Source organism: Sceloporus occidentalis, unplaced genomic scaffold, assembly GCF_023333645.1.
Source record: "Sceloporus occidentalis isolate IW3139 unplaced genomic scaffold, rSceOcc1.0.p SCAF_4, whole genome shotgun sequence".
Lineage (NCBI taxonomy): Eukaryota > Metazoa > Chordata > Lepidosauria > Squamata > Phrynosomatidae > Sceloporus > Sceloporus occidentalis.
Window position 1 is genome coordinate 15,536,550 of NW_028316984.1, and position 16,257 is coordinate 15,552,806.

General features: G+C 44.3%; 1 protein-coding gene across 4 annotated transcripts in view; it reads right to left on the reverse strand.

Annotated features, from left to right (window-relative positions):
• Positions 1-16,257, reverse strand: part of SLX4IP (SLX4 interacting protein) — a 105,397-nt gene that overhangs the window by 87,600 nt on the left and 1,540 nt on the right. The window lies entirely within an intron of this gene.

A 16,257-nucleotide genomic window follows, 5' to 3' on the forward strand; every position in this document is an offset into this window, starting at 1 on the left:
AGACTCAGATTCTTTACTGTAGTAACATGGGATGTGCAATCTTCTGTTGGGCAATGTTTTCAGTGCCTTTCTGGGGCATGCACACTGAAATAGATGATGATACCTCTGTTAAAAAGCCCTATATTTAGGAAAAATGAAAATGTTATCTGAATTCACTCATGCACCTTACCAATGGAGGCTGTGCTACAAATAAGCATGTGTGAAACAGCCTGAGAATGTTAATTTTTCTTATTAACATTTTTGATTTTACTTGAATATCTGGTTAACATTAAAAACAGGGTATCTACCACTCTAAGTCTTTCACAAGAAAAAATAATGGCTTTAAGGGAGCAACATCATCTATCCTTTTTATACTGGGAAACATTTCAAAAAGGACTCTAAGCAGCAGCAGGAGGAGGCATTTTCATAAATGCTATTTGCTCCTTTTCTGACAAAAAGGACATAGGTTAACCGTATGGATTTACAGCAGAGCTCCAAAACAAATAAACATATAGGAAAAGAAAAATGGGGGCTGGTGGGAGAAGAGTATAAGTTCCCAAAACAATTACAAAAGGAAGGCTTGGTCCACCTTTGTTCTCTGGGTCCTGCTACAGAAAATAGCTGAAGCATCCTGCCTTGGGGTCCTTAGTGGGGCCATTCAGTTGGTTAAAATAACTTGTGAGATCCAGGTTCTAGTCTCCACAGACCTGACTCTCAGTGAAGGATCTTGAGTTAGTCCATTTTCCTCAGCCTGATTCACTTTACAGAATTTTTGTGAGAATAAGATGGGGAAAATGAAAGGTGTATACACTGTTTTAAGCTCGTTGGAAAAAAGAGTATAAATGTCATTATTTGAAAAAATAAATAGTGTCAAGAACTGCTAGTTTCCTCACCACTCCAGACTAGTGCTGTTTCAAAGTTATGAGCGGTCCCTAGGCGAGCAGAAAAGGGATGCAATGTGCTTTTTTGCTCACCCAGCAGCCACGCCAGTCCCACAGGGTGTATTGCCCCACCGGATGTACCAGGGTGATCAGATGTCATAACCACAAAGGAAGACAAGACACCTCGAAATGTAGGATACTCAGGAAAAAATGGGGACATGACCAAATAAAAGCTCGAAACACTCATAGAAATATAAATTCATGCTTCTTAGGCTCAAAATATTTTGAGGATATTTTGGAATTCCTCCTGGACAGAAGTTTGAAATGGAGGACATTTCTGAGAAAAAGAAGGTATCTGATCACCCTGTCTTTCGGGTGTCATCTGGTGTGGTCACCAAGTGACACTATTGTCTAAAAATGGCAGCCTCTCAGCACTCCCATTGCATGTAACCCTCAGCCATTGGTTGCCTTGAGGTTGGGGTGGCCCTGTTGGTGGTGGTTGGGGTGCCCCTTGTGGCTGTGATGTTTAAAGTTGCTGTGGGACTGGTCAGGGTTGCTACTGCAATGCTGGGGATAGAGATGGCAAGATTGCCGACTTTTGCCTGCCAACCATTTCCACCTGGGGTAGCTGTTGCCCCAGGCCCATGTCTTGTCCATCACCAACTCCCGCGACTCCATCATTCCTCTCCAGCAATAGTACTTGCACCATTGCCTACAGTATCATCACGTCTTCTCGAAGTTCCTGAAGTTCTCCTTCACAAGCTTCCTCCTCCAGATATGGGCACTCGGGGGCCCTGTTTTAATGCCTGCTACCACAGCAACACAACCACTGCTCAAGGCACATTGGGATAGAGCTGAGTGATGACTCATTACTCAAAGACACAAAACACTTATTGTTGGACCCCTTGAAATGCCATATTGCACCCCAGATTGGGAACCCCTGCATTATACAAAATGGGCTTGGCCAGAACGTTAATGGTATAGACAGAAAAAAATGCCTGAATAGGATTTCTCTAGGCACTGTAATACGTGGCCTATATTTTCCTCTGACAGAGAAGACAAGCCTAGATTGAAAGGCTGCCAAATACTTTATCCTGTATCATACACTACATAAGTATTTAGCTTCCCTTTGGGCTTGCTAGCCGCTGCCCTTGATCATGCTTCAGGCTAAAGGAGGGGAAAACACAGGCCATTCATCAGGCAGACTCAAATGCTTTTCTACATTCCTCAAGCCATGGGAAAAATAGAGTAGATTCTTTTTATTACTTATCTTTGCACTTCAACACTCAAACAGTCCGACAGAAGGGCGAATGCCGGTAATTAAAAGCAAATGTTTTTCTGAATTCAAAATAAAACAGGACAGGATAAAAGCTTATGGAGTAGAGCCTTGGAATAAAGAGCAAGGGGGAGAGCAATTCAGTGTCAGGAAAGGGCTCAGCTGTAACAAACTATTCAGGCAGAATTTATTTAAGGCTTAAGAAAAAACAGCAAACCAAACACAGCACTCAATAAGAACACAGTGAAATAGAACTTAAGGGCACAATTCTACTTTAAAGGGTCATACAATTACTGAGATTACTTTAGCCAAGAAGTTTTGAGACAACGCAACTTAGGTGGCATGAGAGAGTAGACTGCTTACCCTTAGATCAAGCACTAAGGTCCTTTCACATTGTGCATTTATAGTGTTATGATTCCAGTTTCACTCCCATGGCAACATCCTGTGGAATCCAGGGATTTGTAGTCTGGTGAGGCACTAGAATTCCCTGGTTGAGAACCCTTCCCTAAAATACAAATCTCAGGAGCTCAGAAGATAGAACCGTGATAATTAGAATGGAATCATAGTGCTATAATTACATAATGTGAAAGTAACTCTTGCTCAGGGTGATCAGATGTCCACACTCCAAAGGAAGACAAGGCACCACAAAATGTAGGACTTTACCAAATAAAAGCAAAGAACACTCATATAAGGGCATGCTTCTTAATGCTCAAAAAGGAGGACATTTTGGAATTCCTCCTGGACAGAAGGATGAAATGGAGGACATGTACTGGAAAAAGAATGTGTGGTCACCCTGCCCTTGTTTGCTTAACATGTTTCTGGCCTGTACCAGATGCGATGGCAGCAGCAACACATAGTACAGAAAAATCTGCAGTGGGAAATTCTACACTAGATCTTTTCTCTCTCATCACTACGTTTGAGTTCTCTATGTGCAGAAATGTTACCGAATGCAGATTCTCTTTCAGTCATGAGTCCCACCTGCAACCTCAGACAGAACAGCCAAATAATTAGTTGTCCACCTGTATGAAAACTATGATCAAATGGTGTATAGCTGCCGCCGCTGTGGTATGTGATAAGTATTCATATTGCTCTTACTTGGCCAGCCACTCACATTATTTAATAATACAAGATGATCTACATTTGGAAAATGTTCAAGATTCTTTCCAGGTACTGCCTCTACAGCTCTGTAACATGCCACATCTCCACTAGGTACCATCACAACTACATTTTTTTTTTAAAAAAGTAGCTTTTACATCATAAAAAAGAAAGAAGGAAGAGGGAGGGGAAAGAAATGTTTATTTTCTCATGAGTTTTTATGGATATAAGCCCACTTCTTCTGACGTGGCACTAAATGGACTAATTCCACCTAAGAATTTGAGCCCCCCCCCCTACTTCTAGCACTCTGCATGATTGCCACCAAAAAGGGTGGCAAAGAGAAGATGGGAAAATAAAGACATCTTTACATGTACAACAGTGACATTTCATGAGAAATCAAAAAATAAAACAGACAGCTTCATTTATATATCACTTCATACTGAAGTAACAGTGTCTAAGCGGTAATCAACTGCAAATCTTATTCAACTAGCAGATGTGTCCCTGCTATGTTGTCTCCTAAAGTGCAGCCATACTGGTCAAGCTGCCTTCACTGCTATTCCAAACTTTTCTGAGATGTAGGAACCAAGCACAGGCATGGCATAGCCCCAAATAAACTTATGTAGTAAGGTAGGCTCATCTGCAAAACTGCCTTTGATGAACTAAGCCATATATCCTAGATCCCAAGTACTGTACATCTTACTTTGCTCAAGCAAGCAAACAAGTCACTTGCTGTGACAGAAGGTACCCTCTTCCTACCAACAGGATCACAATCCAATCTGTCATATTGCACCAAGTTTAAGCTCTGATCAAAAGCCAAACAGTAGGTCTCTCCAAAGTTTTTTTTTTTTAACAACTGAGACAACCTCTTCTCTCAAAGAGCAAAAAGAAGCTGGGATTATTCGAGAATAATTGTTTTGCTACTGTTTGTTTTGCTTCATTTCTCAAGCATGGGAAGTAATTAATCTGTAACCCAAGTATGTCCATCTCAGCATTTTCCAAGTGCATGTCACATCATCTTCAAACCGCAAAAAAGAAAAAGAAAAGGAAAGGAAAAAGAAGTCAGCATTTGTATATTTACGCTTCACTTGCATTCATGTTACGATTCCTGCTTGTGTCCTTTGTGGTCAAGTAAATTCTAAACAATTAAGACTGCAGTCCTATTCATGTTAGCTGGGAGTAAGACCTATTCACCTTAGTGAGACAAATTTAGGATTGTTGAACACAAAAAGACTGTACAGAACCTTGGATGACTGTAAAGAATTAAAAATGCTCAGATGCTTCTTGTTGGTGGAGTTGCTAATTTATTTATTTATTTTAAAAAAACAAGCCTAAAATTATAATGGAAGTCTGATCAAGAGTTCAGCAAGAGCATGCTGAACGATTTTCCAGGGCAGTAATTTTCTAGTTGTCTGTGCTACTACTGCAGTGACAGATGCTATACGGCTTACAGTGGACATTTCAGAACCTCTTTAAACTATGAATGATGTGCTTTATGAACCGTCATTCTGCCCCCATATAATAAGAATAAAGATATAATTCATCAACCAATTCAGCAAAGTGCTTAGAGAAGCACTAGGAAAATCCCACATGCCAAAAATTTGTGGTTGCCACCAAGGAATTTGAGGTGCCCTCCTTTTCCAGCACTTTATATGGTTGCCACCTAAAAGGGTGGCAGGAAGAAGTTGGAAAAACAGAGTCATCTTTACATGTACTGTAGTATTCATCCAGGTAATTTTCACGTCACAATACTTTCTCAATTATCACACTGACACCTACAAGACTAGGATCTGACATGACTCTGAAGCAGATGCCACTAGCAAGCTCTGATGCAGATCTAAGTGCATCAGAGACCCGAGCAAGAACTGCGCGCTCACATACAAAATAATTAAAGTGAAACTTTAAATTAAAGCCATGCTTTGAGACAATTTCATCAGAGTTGCCAATGCAACTCCATGTCTTTTCAATTAGAGGCATTATTCCTAAATGTCATCTTAGTCACATCCTTGCTTGATCAGGCCAAGGATCATCTCCTCCATAGGGCAGAAGAGCAGGTCATGCTTTAATCCCAGATTATTTCCTCTCCAGAGTGGGGCATTGCCACCAATAATGGAATCACAAATGATGTGTTAGGAATGCAAAGTGGTACAGATGCTAGGAGAACAGGCATATAGAGGCAATGAGTGAGAGGAGGATTTAGAAAACACATCCGAACACTGTATTATCCCAAGTTTAAACACTAGTGACAAACCAAATACAACAAGATGGATGAAACCTGTGAAGCTGCTTTCTTTTCAAGGGACAACCAAACATATAAGGATATTTAGATTATCGTCACAAATTCTGTTGCACAAAAAACATTCTTACGGGCTAGCATGACCAAGACTGGGAAGATCTAGATTCTCAGTCCACCTACAGAGGTCACAAATCTAAAATAATAAATAGCATCAGAGTGGAAGGAGTAAAGACTGGAATTATTACCTTGGCTATTTTTTTAAAGTCCTACAGATTTTATTAACATGAACAACAATAGGTTTGCAGCATGGCCCCATAATTTGGGTTACTTAAATTTGGTATATATTTAGTTTATACAGAATCCAGGACAGTGCGAGATGGACATATGATTTGGGGGATATACCTGTTTCCTCTGGTATACATTCCCCAACTCACATGCCCTGCCGTCTGTCATCTCACCCTGTTCTGGATTCTAAGAGAGAGAGAGAAAACACATCTCTAATTAAGTTATATAAGTAAATTAAGGATTTTATTGGCATAGTAGCAGGTAAACCATATTGCATAAAACACTACAGGGATTCAATTGCATGCTTGACAGAGACTAGGCCACACTCTGTGAAAATGGTAAACAGTTTTGTGGGTCATACTGGTGTGGCTTAGTGGTTTGAGTGTTGGACTACAACTCTGGAGACCAGAGTTCGATTTCCTGCTCAGCCCTGAAACCCATTGGCTGACTTTGGGCAAGTCACATACTCTCAGCCTCAGGGGAAGGCAATGGCAAACCTCCTCTGAACAAATCTTGCGAAGAAAACCCTGAGATAGGGTCGCCATAAGTAGGAAGTGTCTTGAAGGCACACAACAACAACAACAACAACAACAATAACAAACCACTTCAGAGTAGTTCTCTTCAGGTGAAACCTTTTGTGACATCTTTCAGTATGAGTTGGGCCATACCAAACAAGCCCCACCAGAGTGAACTTCTGCAGAGGACGAAACCTTCTGGGGAAATCCATGCAGGTAACAGGTTCCTCCAGTCCTCTCACGTACATGTGTGCTAGGGAGGAAGGCCTGCTCCCAAGAGAAAGCATAAGCAGTTCACCTGAATAAGGCTACTATAAGATAGGTCCCAGATAATAGAATATGGTACCAAAACAAAGATATTTGCAAAAATAATTGCAAATAGGAAAATAGAAAATAAAATAGGATAAAATATAAAAAAACGCACAAAACTGCTAAAATTATATAACACACCAATACCATTTTTGAAATTGTTCATTCTTGCATGTGAGAATTAAACAATTGATTATTTTTATCCCTACCCTGAACAAACAGCTTACCCTAGAAAAGATTATGGGAATCCTCTTTTCTATTATCTCTTACACTATCCTACATCATTATGTAGAGAGATCTTGTAGCAACTTTGAGACTAACTGAAAGAAAGACATTGGCAGGGTGAGATTTTGTAAAATCTCTATGAAAGCCAACTTCTTTCTTTCAGTTAGTCTCAAAGGTGCAACAAGATCTCTCTACATATTGATTCTACAGACTAACACAGCTATACAGTATCTTTGTTTCCTATATCATATTAGCAAACCCATTCTCCAAGTGAGAATTCTTATGTAGCCACCATCCATGCCCAAGAGACAGCTATAAGAAGGCCTCGGGTTCATCAAAGATCTTCAGATGTTTAAAAAGAAGCTGGGTGGTGGTGGTGGAGATAGCCCAACACACACTAAATATGTTCAGATTGCTTCCAGTTTGCTTCCAAGCAAGATGCTGGTCTTGACCTACAAAGCCCCAAGAACATGGTTTCTGAAACATCACCTCTGCCCATATCAGCCTGCCTCATATTCTAAGATAATAAGCAGAAGTCTTACTGTGTATTTCAGTGTTGGAGAATGAAAGGAGGGGAGTGAGAAAGAAAGTACGGTGAGTCAGACATGCAAGTAGAGATCTGAGCACGATCAGACCTCTGGAACAGAGAAGATACAGTTTTGACACTATGTTGCAGTCCCTGAGTCAACAAAATGAATGAATAAATAAATAAAATGTACAAAGCCAGAACAGAACAGAAGGCTCACATCTCAAGTAAGTCTAAGTTCTTCTCTGTCCTTCTCCTTACCAGTACAGAATTTTATTCTAAATTATTAAGAAAACCTGGCCATTTTAGTTCTCCATGTAATGCAACAGCAACATCTAGTGTTCAGTAAAATTATCGCTGCAAGATGGGTTGCTGGTTACATAAAACCACAGCTTTATTATTTCTGCTCCAATTGTTCTCTGATGCTGGGTATCTGGAGTTTTCTGCAAATGAGCTCCCAGGTGAAAATCTTTGCATCTTCTCCATACCTAGTACAATTGGTCCTCCATATCCATGGATTCAAGCATCCATGGTTTGAAAACATTCTCTCTCTCTCTATGTGTGTGTGTTCAAAAATGCAAACCTTGATTATGTCATTTTATACATTTTATGTCACCATCTTACTATGCCATTATATTTAATGGGACTTGAGCATCTACAGATTTTGGTAGCCTTGTGGATCCTGGAACCAAACCTCAGCAGATACCAAGGGCCTAGTATAAATCACCAATTTTCCTGAAAGAGAAAGACTTTTATCAGACATGGTTATTATGTATACTTTCTCAATTTCCATTTCTTCTCATGCCACTGATTACATAGCTCACCTACTCTAATAGGACAGCAAATCATGCATTTGATGGAATGAGCTCCTAGCCATGAAAGCTTATACTCAATGAAAATTACTGTTTCCAATTTCTACGGTGTTTGTAGGCTTCCAGCATCTGCTGGAATACATAACTTCTTTTTACTGGTCATACTGGCTGGATCTGATGGGAACTGGAGTCCAATATCTGGAGGGCTACAAGCCCCACACCCCTGGATTATAGACTGATTTGGAGCTTCTTACAGCCAGATTGGCTTAACAGTAGTATCCCCATTTTGCAGATAAAGGATTATAGAAGCTTGCCTAAGGCTTCCTACCAGATGCAAAATTTGAAGCTAGGATGATAGACAAAGAGACATACATCCAGATGTATGGTTCACACACTGAACCTCCCCAATACCAAACTTTAGAGGAGAAGACATCCCTTTAAAAGGATATCTCTATTTAGACTGCAAAACTAGAATGCACAGAATCCAGTAGTCCTCCATTAAGGTAGTGCTGCTTTCTAGTGGATAGCTCAGGTATCAGGTACCAAAACCATTTTTTTGTGTACTTGTCTAACTGTTGTAAATTGGGATATCTGCCTGCAATATTCCTGATGTCAATGTCCCAGCATATTAAGATTTCCCATGTCTTTGTATAACTGTTCCTCACCTTGCTTAGCCCTCCCTATCTGGCTGTCCTGATAAACAGCTACACAGTTTGAGGATGGGCTGCAGCTATATATGTTCATTGAACAATTAAGGAACTGATACGTTTCTTAATTCAAATGAGTTAAATTTACTAGTTTGCACTGATTGGCTGGACATATGCACACACCCTTACAGCAAAATGTTTTCTCCAGAGATGAGAAAACTTGTGTATCACTGAAGAGTGAGGCAACCTGGATCTCAACAGAAGCATCTCTTTTTGTCCTGCTAATGTTATTTTAAAAGAATTCTTCCTGAAGTACCCACATGGCCAGAAGGAGGAGAGGCCAGCTTGTATCAGCATCACCTGAACATAGAACAATAACATCTTCAAAATGTAGACTTGTGAGACAAACATTGTCATATATTTTTTTCTCCTGTAAGATGTTTAACATCTTTGCCTGATGGATCTTCGAAAGCTTTCAATGTGTATTTTGTGCATCTTCGTTGGCCAATAAATGTATCACTGTTTTGTGGATTTTGGATATTATAGTACTTTATTACATGGCCAACATGGCTATCCCTGGATATGTTTTGTGTATCACAGTGTTAGAAGGGATGTTAGATGTTATATAAGGGCTTTCCAGACTGCCCCAAAAGGGCGGGCTGGAGGTGCTCAGTTTTCCTCTGGAGGGACGCCGCAGCAGCTAAATTGTGCGGCATCCCTCCGCCCCAAAAAGCTGGAAAAAACAGGTTATTTGTGGCGCACATGGACGACATCATCAGTGCACCATTGGTGCGTCCATGATGCAAGCGCGGTGCCTGGACATGCGGATGCGGCACCGCACTTGCTTCATGGACATGCACCCCGTATGGGCAGGGCCACGCAGGCATGGCTCCACCAGCATGAACTAGGGTTCTGGAACATGCGGTTGCTGTGTGCTCCAGAACCCTAGAATCAGCGCCAGCCCACTGCTTTTGGCCCATTTGTACCAGGCCATAATCTACAGTACATCCTGCTTAATGATAGATCCACCGCATCAAATACAAGCGCTGAATGCCCCCAGTGAAGGAGAAAACACTACCTTCTGAGTCAGCGTATCCTGCTATCCAAAAGCTCTTGCCAATGTGAAATTTCTTCATGTCCAACCGAAATCTACTTCCTCACAATCACTATCCATTGGTTCTTGTCTTGCCCTTGGGAACATCAAGCCTGTCCCTTTTTCTGCCTGATAATTCTTCAGTTATTTGAAGATTATTCAACCATTTGAAGATTCCTATTGTCTTCCCTTAATCTTCTCTCCTCCAGCCTTTATATTCCTATTTTCACATTAAGCATCACTGATTAACAGAGATGTGGGTTTTCCGGAAAATTTCCAGTGTTATCTAATTTATGTTATCTAACTTACTATTATCTAATGTTATCTAAATTACATTATAATGTTATCTAATTTAATATAATTGGTTTAAATATTATAATCAAATTAGTTTAAAGCTTTATGTTGACATTATTTTATTGGAATATTTTTACTAATAAAAAGAGAACAGCATCTAATTCTCTTATATTTAACAAAAAATGGTTATATATGGAAGAACCACTTTTTTTAAGGTGACATACCTAGAAACATGGGTAATAAATTTATATCAGCAGTTTACTTTTCTTTTGCTGAAGTATAAATCTCCCCAAATACTCACATGTCTCTTCGTCTTGTAGATTCCTCCACTGGCTTCCAGTTTGGGCCAGGGTTCATTATAAATAAATAAATAATATAATAAAACTTTTATTTATACCCCGCTTTTTGTTAAAACAATCAAAGCGGCTTACAACAGTTAGTGACTTACAACATCTTGGCCTCAGAGGGAGCCATCAGGCAGACCAGCAACATCTTAGACTGCCTGAAGGAAGAGGCCCCTCCCTCCTCAACTGTCATCTCGGCCTCAGAGGGAGTCATCAGGCAGACCCAGCAACATCAGGGACAGCCTGAAGGAAGAGGCCCCTCCCCCCTCAACTGTCATCTCGGCCTCAGAGGGAGTCATCAGGCAGACCCAGCAACATCAGGGACAGCCTGAAGGAAGAGGCCCCTCCCTCCTCAACTGTCATCTCGGCCTCAGAGGGAGCCATCAGGCAGACCCAGCAACATCAGGGACTGCCTGAAGGAAGAGGCCCCTCCCTCCTCAACTGTCATCTCGGCCTCAGAGGGAGCCATCAGGCAGACCAGCAACATCTTGGACTGCCTGAAGGAAGAGGCCTCTCCCTCCTCAACTGTCATCTTGGCCTCAGAGGGAGCCATCAGGCAGACCCAGCAACATCTTGGACTGCCTGAAGGAAGAGGCCCCTCCCTCCTCAACTGTCATCTCGGCCTCAGAGGGAGCCATCAGGCAGACCCAGCAACATCAGGGACTGCCTGAAGGAAGAGGCCCCTCCCTCCTCAACTGTCATCTTGGCCTCAGAGGGAGCCATCAGGCAGACCAGCAACATCAAGGACTGCCTGAAGGAAGAGGCCCCTCCCTCCTCAACTGTCATCTTGGCCTCAGAGGGAGCCATCAGGCAGACCAGCAACATCTTAGACTGCCTGAAGGAAGAGGCCCCTCCCTCCTCAACTGTCATCTCGGCCTCAGAGGGAGTCATCAGGCAGACCCAGCAACATCAGGGACAGCCTGAAGGAAGAGGCCCCTCCCCCCTCAACTGTCATCTCGGCCTCAGAGGGAGTCATCAGGCAGACCCAGCAACATCAGGGACAGCCTGAAGGAAGAGGCCCCTCCCTCCTCAACTGTCATCTCGGCCTCAGAGGGAGCCATCAGGCAGACCCAGCAACATCAGGGACTGCCTGAAGGAAGAGGCCCCTCCCTCCTCAACTGTCATCTCGGCCTCAGAGGGAGCCATCAGGCAGACCAGCAACATCTTGGACTGCCTGAAGGAAGAGGCCTCTCCCTCCTCAACTGTCATCTTGGCCTCAGAGGGAGCCATCAGGCAGACCCAGCAACATCTTGGACTGCCTGAAGGAAGAGGCCCCTCCCTCCTCAACTGTCATCTCGGCCTCAGAGGGAGCCATCAGGCAGACCCAGCAACATCAGGGACTGCCTGAAGGAAGAGGCCCCTCCCTCCTCAACTGTCATCTTGGCCTCAGAGGGAGCCATCAGGCAGACCCAGCAACATCTTGGACTGCCTGAAGGAAGAGGCCCCTCCCTCCTCAACTGTCATCTCGGCCTCAGAGGGAGCCATCAGGCAGACCCAGCAACATCAGGGACTGCCTGAAGGAAGAGGCCCCTCCCTCCTCAACTGTCATCTTGGCCTCAGAGGGAGCCATCAGGCAGACCCAGCAACATCAGGGAGTGCCTGAAGGAAGAGGCCCCTCCCTCCTCAACTGTCATCTCGGCCTCAGAGGGAGCCATCAGGCAGACCAGCAACATCAAGGACTGCCTGAAGGAAGAGGCCCCTCCCTCCTCAACTGTCATCTCGGCCTCAGAGGGAGCCATCAGGCAGACCAGCAACATCAAGGACTGCCTGAAGGAAGAGGCCCCTCCCTCCTCAACTGTCATCTTGGCCTCAGAGGGAGCCATCAGGCAGACCAGCAACATCAAGGACTGCCTGAAGGAAGAGGCCCCTCCCTCCTCAACTGTCATCTTGGCCTCAGAGGGAGCCATCAGGCAGACCAGCAACATCAAGGACTGCCTGAAGGAAGAGGCCCCTCCCTCCTCAACTGTCATCTCGGCCTCAGAGGGAGCCATCAGGCAGACCAGCAACATCTTGGACTGCCTGAAGGAAGAGGCCCCTCCCTCCTCAACTGTCATCTCGGCCTCAGAGGGAGCCATCAGGCAGACCCAGCAACATCTTGGACTGCCTGAAGGAAGAGGCCCCTCCCTCCTCAACTGTCATCTCGGCCTCAGAGGGAGCCATCAGGCAGACCCAGCAACATCAGGGACTGCCTGAAGGAAGAGGCCCCTCCCTCCTCAACTGTCATCTTGGCCTCAGAGGGAGCCATCAGGCAGACCCAGCAACATCTTGGACTGCCTGAAGGAAGAGGCCCCTCCCTCCTCAACTGTCATCTCGGCCTCAGAGGGAGCCATCAGGCAGACCCAGCAACATCAGGGACTGCCTGAAGGAAGAGGCCCCTCCCTCCTCAACTGTCATCTTGGCCTCAGAGGGAGCCATCAGGCAGACCCAGCAACATCAGGGAGTGCCTGAAGGAAGAGGCCCCTCCCTCCTCAACTGTCATCTCGGCCTCAGAGGGAGCCATCAGGCAGACCAGCAACATCAAGGACTGCCTGAAGGAAGAGGCCCCTCCCTCCTCAACTGTCATCTCGGCCTCAGAGGGAGCCATCAGGCAGACCAGCAACATCAAGGACTGCCTGAAGGAAGAGGCCCCTCCCTCCTCAACTGTCATCTCGGCCTCAGAGGGAGCCATCAGGCAGACCAGCAACATCAAGGACTGCCTGAAGGAAGAGGCCCCTCCCTCCTCAACTGTCATCTTGGCCTCAGAGGGAGCCATCAGGCAGACCAGCAACATCAAGGACTGCCTGAAGGAAGAGGCCCCTCCCTCCTCAACTGTCATCTTGGCCTCAGAGGGAGCCATCAGGCAGACCAGCAACATCAAGGACTGCCTGAAGGAAGAGGCCCCTCCCTCCTCAACTGTCATCTTGGCCTCAGAGGGAGCCATCAGGCAGACCAGCAACATCAAGGACTGCCTGAAGGAAGAGGCCCCTCCCTCCTCAACTGTCATCTTGGCCTCAGAGGGAGCCATCAGGCAGACCCAGCAACATCAGGGACTGTCTGAAGGAAGAGGCCCCTCCCTCTTCAACTGTCGTCTCGGCCTCAGAGGGAGCCATCAGGCAGACCCAGAAACATCTTGGACTGCCTGAAGGAAGAGGCCCCTCCCTCCTCAACTGTCATCTTGGCCTCAGAGGGAGCCATCAGGCAGACCAGCAACATCAAGGACTGCCTGAAGGAAGAGGCCCCTCCCTCCTCAACTGTCATCTCGGCCTCAGAGGGAGCCATCAGGCAGACCCAGAAACATCTTGGACTGCCTGAAGGATGAGGCCCCTCCCTCCTCAACTGTCATCTCGGCCTCAGAGGGAGCCATCAGGCAGACCCAGAAACATCTTGGACTGCCTGAAGGATGAGGCCCCTCCCTCCTCAACTGTCATCTTGGCCTCAGAGGGAGCCATCAGGCAGACCAGCAACATCAAGGACTGCCTGAAGGAAGAGGCCCCTCCCTCCTCAACTGTCATCTTGGCCTCAGAGGGAGCCATCAGGCAGACCAGCAACATCAAGGACTGCCTGAAGGAAGAGGCCCCTCCCTCTTCAACTGTCATCTCGGCCTCAGAGGGAGCCATCAGGCAGACCCAGCAACATCAGGGACTGTCTGAAGGACGAGACTTCTCCCTGCTTTAATTGTCACATTGTATTTGTATTGTATTCAATTTTCACTGTACACCGCTATGATCATTGCGGAATAGCGGTCTATAAATAAAACGTATTATTATTATTATTAACAGTTATTATCAGCTTTTAGTCCTAGTATTTAAGGCCCTGCACTTTATCCTTCCCCCGTTTTTGGCAGCTCGGCTAGCATGGTATGTACCAACTAGAAATTTACAATCTGCAGACAAAGACTATTAGCAGTTCCACCAATGCGTATGGCTCTATCAAGGCTGTGAGCCTTTCAGAATCTGGCTTCGATTTTGTGGAACAGCCGTCCTTTGCACCTCCGGCTGGAGGAGGATCTCATCCATTTTCATAAAGGGTTGAAGACTTTCCTTTTCGATTTGCCGGATTAAGTCGCTGAGCATGCCCAGGGTGGCCGAGATGGGCAGTGACCAAGGAAGACTTAGTTTGTTTTTGTTTTTAGCATATTAGTATATTATTTTAGTATTTTAAAGTGTCGTGTTTATTGTTCGCTATTTAATGTATATGTTTTGATGTACCGCCCATTGGTGGAAAGGACATCATAAATAAATGTTATTTTTATTATTAGATCGCTGAAGGCGAAGTAATTTTTTTAAAAAGTTTGAAGGCCTCTATCATTCTCTTTTTAATTTGTAGTTTTATTTATTTTAATTGGGGAAAGGGGAGGGCTGGGGAATTGAGAGAATATTGTTTATATAAATTGTATTTGCTTTTCATTGTTACCTGCCTTGATCCTCCGGAAGAGGCGGAATACAAATAATAATAATAATAATTACTTAATGGGACAATCAAATCTGTTCGGATCCACAAGACAGGGATGCCAAACGCAAGGAATTACAACAAGCATTCCTCAAACTACAGTACCCACCACATGAATTAAAACAACAACAACAACTAAACATAGCCGGGGTACAGTTCTTGTACCCAGAACAGATCTATTACAGAACAGGCTGAAGACAGAAAATGCCAGAACCTCACTGTGGTCACATACAGCTCCCGAGTGAGACTACTCAGGCACATCATCAGTGAACCACAACCCATTCTGGACAATAGTGCTGCCCTCTCAAGGGCTCTTGATGGAAGACCTTTACCTGCCTACAGACAGCCTTTAAACCTCAAACAGGTACTTATCTACCGGAGGACACACAACACAGACATGGACACAGGTACTAAGCCTCGCCACAAACCAAGATGCCAGCTCGGGCCACACATTTACCCAGGAAATGTCACCACAAGATTTAATGACATCACCCACACACTATACCATACTGTGTCATCAATGCCCATCAGCACTCTATATCGGGCAAACAGACCAGTCCCTGCACCAGAGGATAAAGGACAGAAATCAGACATTACGAATGGGAACATACAAAAACTGGCATGACTCTTGAGAACAGGGTTTGGTTCCCATCTCGACCATGAAAACTCACTGGGTGACCTTGGGCATGTCACACTCTCTCAGCTTCAGAGGATGGCAATGACACTCTCTCAGCTTCAGAGGATGGCAATGACACTCTCTCAGCTTCAGAGGATGGCAATGGCAAACCCACTGTGAAGAAACTTACCAAGAAACCCTGTGACAGGGTTGCCATAAATTGGAAACATTTTGAAGACACACAACACAATGCGACAAAAAAGAGTACTTAATGAGACAAGAAAAAATCCAAAATAAAACCAACGAGGACTAATAATACTCAGAGGTTATGGAATACATTTCGAAAAGGTTAGACAGACAGGAGAAGATGGCATAAGAATGATGTATGGCAGTACAGAAACACCTTCGTATCTGTGGGGGATCCATTCTGGGCCCTCGGCATATACAATTTGCAAACTGGGTTATCATGAGGAAGTATTGAAGCACAATGAAGATCGCAACATGTTACGGAATGAATGTAAATAACAAATGGAAATATTATTGCTTCGTGGATTTTATAAATGATTGTTTTCAATTCAACATTAAAAAAAATCCTCAGGCTTTTCCTGCCTCCTGGCCAAGCATAAATATAATCATTGGTGAGACCCATGGTGAGACCAAGCAGAAACCACAGGATCTGGGAATGTCAAAGTAATTACC